The sequence below is a fragment of the Populus euphratica genome, unplaced genomic scaffold (genome assembly GCF_000495115.2).
Source record: "Populus euphratica unplaced genomic scaffold, PopEup_1.0 scaffold1159.1, whole genome shotgun sequence".
NCBI classification, from domain to species: Eukaryota; Viridiplantae; Streptophyta; class Magnoliopsida; order Malpighiales; family Salicaceae; genus Populus; species Populus euphratica.
The window spans coordinates 57,472-64,813 of record NW_011501011.1 but is presented as its reverse complement, the minus strand read 5'-3'; positions in this window follow the sequence as shown (position 1 = coordinate 64,813).

Below are 7,342 nucleotides of genomic sequence, written 5' to 3'. Positions count from 1 at the left end.
ATAATAATAGTAATAACAATAATAATAATAATAACAATAATAATAGTAGTAGTAATACTAATAATAATAATAGTAATAACAATAATAAAGAAAACGAAGGAGAAGAAGAAGAAGAAGATGAGAACTTTGAGATGGAATATTAATGTAACGATTAAACAATGATAATAACAAATGTCAAGGTTAAAGGATCCACTAATAGTATGTCAAACAAGTATAGTATAAACTCTTATTATTTAATTAGAAACCACACATAAAGGAGGTTCTAATCTAGTATAAACTCTTATTATTGAATTGGAAACCACACACAAAGGAGGTTCCAATCAGATTATATATTGTTAACATGATTACATTAGTCATCTTATTCAATTAATGCTAATACTTGTAAATCTCGTCAAGCATTCATGATTATAACTTATGTTAACAACAAATCAAGTTCCTTTCATAGCTCAGGTGTCGGTTATACCATACATTATGGGCTATGAAAGTGCCAAGCATTTGTTGTACCAAGTGTTATACAACATAAATCAAGATTAGTCATTTAACAAGCAAAGTATTAAAGAGTGAACAAGATAACAAATATAAAACATGTTAGTATCAAACATTAAAGTCCATATTAAGTTTACACTATACTTATTCTTACACCATTAGTGTAACCTTTTCACCTTGACATAATAAACTTAGCTAGACATAATGAAATAAAGAAAAATAGATAAACAAAATAAGAACATAAATAAGATAAAAAATAATGAAAGAAAGCAAAATAGATAAACAAAATAAGAACATAAAAGTTAACTAAGTAAAGGAAAGGAAATGAAAGGCATAAACTTAATATTAATGAAAGCAAAGCATAAACATTACAAAAAATACAAAGAGAGAAAGGAAGAGCATGATCTTGATCTGGAAACCAAGATGCCTAAATGCATGGCAAATGCCTCCTTTTATAGGCCAAAATTGGGAACTATTGATTTGATGACTAATTGATGAGTGGGTGGCCAACTCTTGACTTGGTGACAATCCTTATCTTCTCTTGTCTGCCCAAAACGTCATTGATAACGTCAAAATTGGAGCTAGTTGCAAACATGAAAGTTGTAGGCAATTGTCTCAGCTTTCTTGTGTAAACAATTCAGCTCATTTAGACTTCTAGAACTCTAGATATGGCCAAAATACTGAACAATGCTCGGGCTAGAGGATAGCTTCGGGCTTCTTTGTTGTTGCAATAATTTGGACTTGAAATTGGCCTTTTTAGATATTGGGCTCCATATGAAAGTTGTAGACCTATGTCTTACCTTTCCATCCATATAAAGTAGACCTAAATCTAAGATTTATAGCTCCAGATATGACCCAATTACCGAACAGTGTTCCGGTTTGGATTGCACCGACATCTCTTTTCTAATTTTGGTCATCTCTTTGCCCTTGCAATTTAAGTTCTTAAAGTCATCAATCAATCCTTTCATTTATGTGATAGGCCTGCATTTAAAATGAACATTTTTCACAAATTAAAGGTATCTTATATTATTAGATATATTATTATAAAACTTGCTTTAGTTAATTGTATTATTAGATATATTATTATAAAACATGCTTTGGTTAAGGAGTTATTGATACTTCAAGTGCAAAATGATGATATAAAACCTTGATAAAAATGCACTTTTAAGTACTAATCATAGATCATATTGACAAATTAGTTTATGATTAACTTGAATCTATTTTAAGTAAAAATGAGTTAGATGAATCTGAAGATTTGCAAATGATTTATTCTAAGGAAGAAATCACGGATGAAACAAGCACCGAAAATGTTGATGCAAATCTTTTATCAACAGTGACAACAGATTCGACATCTGACATCACATCAATCGATAATTACTTTCCTAACGAATCCTTAGTTTCTCTTAGTCCAATGCCTTGGTATGATAAAAATATCAATTTTCTTGCTTTAGGAGATTTGTCAGCTGATTGGAGTACCCAAGACAAAGAAAAGTTTTTGAACGAAGTGAAGAATTTTTATTGTGATGACCCTAACTTATTCACATATTGTCCTGATCAAATATTTCAAAGATTCATTCCCGACAATGAGGTAAGTAGTGTCATTAAACTTTGTCATTTTGAAGTTGTGGAAGTTATTTCTCGTCAAAAAAGACAACTGCAGAAATCTTTCAAAATGGATTTTATTGGCCCACCATGTTCAAGGACACGCATACATTCTGCAAAACTTGTGAAACTTGTCAAAAAGTTGATACTATTCAAAAAGTTTTGTTTTATAATTCTCAACTCTATGCATTCCCTAAAGAGCTAAGATTAAGATGGAGCAATCCTTATGGGGCTTGTGATATTGAGAATTCAATGAATGACAATGATTTTAAGGAAAATGGACATCGTTTGAAAGCTTACTTTGATAATTTTCCTAGTGAAAATGAATCAACTGGTTTGAATGATCTTGTAGATAAAGGTTGATTATTTTGTTTTTCTCACATTGTTTTTGTGTTTCTTTTTGAGTGATTTTTGCTAGTTTCTCTCACCCCGGTCAAATGACGGATAACGGTACTCCCTGACTTAAGTCGGTTCTTTCAGTTTCCCACAATAACTGATATCTGTGTATATATTTGTGCAATTCTTTGAATCTCTCTTCCAATTCTCATTTGAAAATGGACACTAATCTTGAAAAATTGAAAAAGTATTTTCCCGCTCTGCCTTAGAAAGCGATTACAAAAATTTACCGTGCTAGATGTGCAAGATTGAGATTGTTAATGAATCATGGAATTCTTGAAGATATTCGCTGGTTGATTGAAGCAAAGTTCCTTCTTCATTTCACACATGCCTGGAACAGGTAAAAGCACTTTTGCAAAGAAACGTCATGCAAAACGACTGAAAGTCTGTCATCGATGTGCTAGATGGACTTGTAATACACAATGTCTTTTTTTAGGAATGGTATCTATAAACCGTGAAGATAAAATATAATTCATTAAGGATGGCCTGAGTAAGGAGTCTTTAGATAATCTTCTATTGACTCTTGAGACGCATCCTAGTGGAGATGTGCATCGTGCAATTCATGATTTATGGCCACTATTTCATAAAGAACATGATCGACTTAGTCTTGGGAATCTGACTAAAAAAGACCATGTTTGCCAATTTTTAAGAAAACTAGATGGGAAGCCTATCCCCGACCCATAGAGGGCATTTAAGCCGTTCTTGGACGTAAAACCAAGGGAAGATGTGAGCCACAATCACAACTACCTGTACATACACATACTTTTTTAAAAGTAAATAAATAAATAAATAAAAAGAGAGAGAGTGAGACTCCAGCTGGCCTACATATAGGTGTTAGGATTGCCTTTCTAATTTCTCATCTATAAAACCCTCTCTTCCTTCCTTTCATTTCTACTCAACACATACATTCAACAAATACAGAAGTGTGTAGAAATGGCAAGTTTTTCAAGTCATCATATAAGAAATATTTGTGTTTTCGGTGGATCTAGTATTGGGAAAGAAAAGGAGTTTTTAGAATCAGCAAATCATCTTGGTCAAATGCTAGTTGAGAGAAAGATTCATTTAGTGTATGGGGGAGGCAGTCTTGGGTTAATGGGAGGTGTGTCAATAGCTGCATTTTTAGGAGGTAGTCAAGTTTTGGGGGTCGTCCCTGAAGCTTTAGCACAAGGGGACATCATTGGAAAAACAATTGGAGAGGAACTTCAGGTCTCCACAATGTCACCTCGAATGAATGCAATGTTTAACCATGTTGATGCCTTCATTGCTTTACCAGGTGGTCTAGGCACATCGGAATAGATCTTTCATATTTCCTCTTGGGCTCAACTGCACATTCACCATAAACCCATAGGTTTGTTAAATGTTAATGGATATTATGATAAGTTGTTGTCTTTTCTTGATCATGCTGTGGAACAGGAATTTCTAACATCTTCCGCAAGACAAATCATAATCTCTGTTGCTACTGCTGAACAATTGATTAACCAACTACAATCTTTCATTCCTGTAATTGATCCCTCTATGAATCACATAAATTGGTCATCTAAGGAAAGCCGTAAAAAGCTTAGATTAGATTTGAGTCTTCATTTGTAATTTTTGTGTTGTTTTGTTTTATTATTGTGTTTTGTTATTTCTTATTTTTGTTTAAGTGTGTTTCAGGTTTGTCAATGTTCGTTATTTCAGGTGATATCTTCTATACTCTATCTTTCTACCTTAGAACATTGAGGACAATGTCTTGTTTTAATTGGGGGGGGAGGGTAGTAGTTGATAAAAAAACAAAATTGTTTTTTGCATTTCATAAAGCATGTGCATAATTGTTGTTACTAGGATGGCAGAGTAAAGGAGCTCTTTTGTTAAAGTGACTCTTGAGACGCATCTTAGTAACCATTCTTAACAAGGTCTATTATAATACTTCTTAAAATATTCAGATTTACAAACTTTTGCATTATTATCACTTAATTATGCTCATATACTCATTTAACATGTATTCTTAAACCTTAATTTTCACACACATACTTTAGCATATGATTGTGGGTTGCATATTGGATTATTACATTATTTATGTTCTTTTGTTAAAGCTAACTAAGGGAAAGGGATTGTATATAATTAAAAAAATGAAAAAAAAGAAAAAAAAAAGAAAAAAGAAAAAGAAAAAAAATGATAATAATAAAAATGTAGATAAGTTTGGTTTCGTAGCCTCCCTAACTTAAGCAATTAAGCCCGAAGGGGTGTTTTAACACCTAATACCCTAAAGTCAACTGACTTGGGAGCTATTGGCCCAACGCTTGTTACATGGGTTAAGGAGAAAAGCTTAAGGGAAACAAACATTGCACTATCTACATATCAGTATTTGCGACCCGAGTTACTAAGCTCGTAGGGGTGTCTTAACACCTAATGTCCTAAGACCAACTGGTTTGGGAGTCATTAGCCGAAAGCTCATTACATGGGTTAAAGATGCATGGTGTTTTTAAATTAAATGTATATATGTTTAAAAAAAAAAGAAGAAAAAAAAAGAGAAAAAAATAATAATCCCAACTCAAAGAAGTTAACCTTAAACATTAGAACAAAAATTTTGTTTTCTTCCAAGAAAAGCCCCATAATTATATGTTGATACATTGAGCATAAAAGAAAGGTTTATAAATATCTTGTTAAGAGGTATTGAGCAGGTATATAAATTTAACGAGAGTTTGTTTATCTGGATAGATTAACGGAAGTTAAATGATGAATACCTTGCTTTGTGGAATTTGCAAATTGTTTTTCTTATTTTAACGCTTTGATTACTAGGGACTAGTAATAAGCTGGTTGGGGGGTGTGATTAGTACTTAAAAGTGCATTTTTATCATCGTTTTATATCATCATTTTGCACTTGAAGTATCAATAACTCTTTAACTAAAGCATGTTTTATAATAATATATCTAATAATATAAGATACCTTTAATTTATGGTAAATGTTCATTTTAAATGCAGGCCTATCACATAAATGAAAGGATTGATTGATGACTTTAAGAACTTAAATTGCAAGGGCCAAGAGATGACCAAAATTAGAAAAGAGATGTCGATGCAATCCAAACCGGAATACTGTTTAGTAATTGGGTCATATCTAGAGCTATAGATCTCAGATTTAGGTCTACTTTATATGGATGGAAAGATAAGACATGGGTCTACAACTTTCATATGGAGCCCAAGATCTAAAAAGGCTATTTTCAAGTCCAAATTATTGCAACAACAAAGAAGCTTGAAGCTATCCTCTAGCCCGAGCACTGTTCAGTATTTTGGCCATATCTAGAGTTCTAGAAGTCCAAATGAGCTGAAGTTTTTACACAAGAAAGCTGAGATAATTTCCTAAAACTTTCATGTTTGCAACTGGCTCCAGTTTTGACGTTATCAATGACGTTTTGGGCAGAACTTTCATGTTTTTTCTACAACTTTCATGTTTTCAAGTGGCTCCAATTTTGACGTTATCAATGACATTTTGGGCAGACAAGAGAAGATAAAGATTGTCACCAAGTCAAGAGTTGGCTACCCACTCATCAATTAGTCATCAAATCAATAGTTCCTAATATGGACTTTAATGTTTGATACTAACATGTTTTGTATTTGTTATCTTGTTCACTCTTTAATAGTTTGCTTGTTAAATAACTAATCTTGATTTATGTTGTATAACACTTGGTACAACAAATGCTTGGCACTTTCATAGTTCATACTGTATAGTATAACTGACACCTGAGCTATGAAAGGAACTTGATTTGTTGTTAACATAAGTTATAATCATGAATGCTTGACGAAATTTACAAGTACTAGCATTAATTGAATAAGATGACTAATGTAATCATGTTAACAATATATAATCTGATTGGAACCTCCTTTGTGTGTGGTTTCCAATTGAATAATAAGAGTTTATACTATACTTGTTTGACATACCATTAGTGGATCCTCTAACTTTGACATTGTTTGTTATCGTTGTTAAATCCTTACGTTAATATTTCATCTCAAAGTTCTCATCTTCTTCTTCTTTTTCTTTATTATTATTATTATTATTATTATTATTATTATTATTATTATTATTATTATTATTGCTATTATTACTATTATTATTGTTGTTGTTATTGTATTATTGTTATTTATAATTTGTACATTTAACCTCCCTGTGGTTCGACCCCGGTCTTGTCGGGTTATTTATTACTTCGACACTCCTGCACTTGGGAGAAGACATCAATCTTTTAGTCGTGTCAGTTATCATATGAAAATATGACATTAGAGATGAATATTTTTAACATTTATAAGCAACCTGGAGATTATAATGATTTACAAGAAGTAGATCATATTAAGAAATTAGTTTATGATTAAGTTGAATCTACCTTGAGTAAAATCGAGTTTGATGAATCTGAAAAATTACAAATCGTTTATTCTCTGAAAGAAATCAAGGACAAGAATGGCACCGAAAATGTTGATATGAATCATTTATCAAAATTGACAATAGATTTGACAAATCATATCAATTTTCTTTCTTTAGGAGATTTGTTAGTGATTAGTACATAAAAATAAATTTTTTATCAAGGTTTTATATCATCATTTTGCACTTGAAGTATCAATAACTCATTAACTAAAACATGTTTTATAATAATATAAGATACCTTTAATTTATGGTAAATGTTTATTTTAAGTGCAGGCCTATCACATAAATGAAAGGATTGATTGATGAATTTAAGAACTGAAATTAAAAGGAAAAAGAAATGGCCAAACTTAGAAAAAAGATACCAGTGCAGTCCAAACCAGAATACTATTCGGTAATTGGATCATATCTGGAGCTGTAGATATTAGATTTAGGTCTACTTTATATGGATGGAAAGGTAAGAAATAGGCC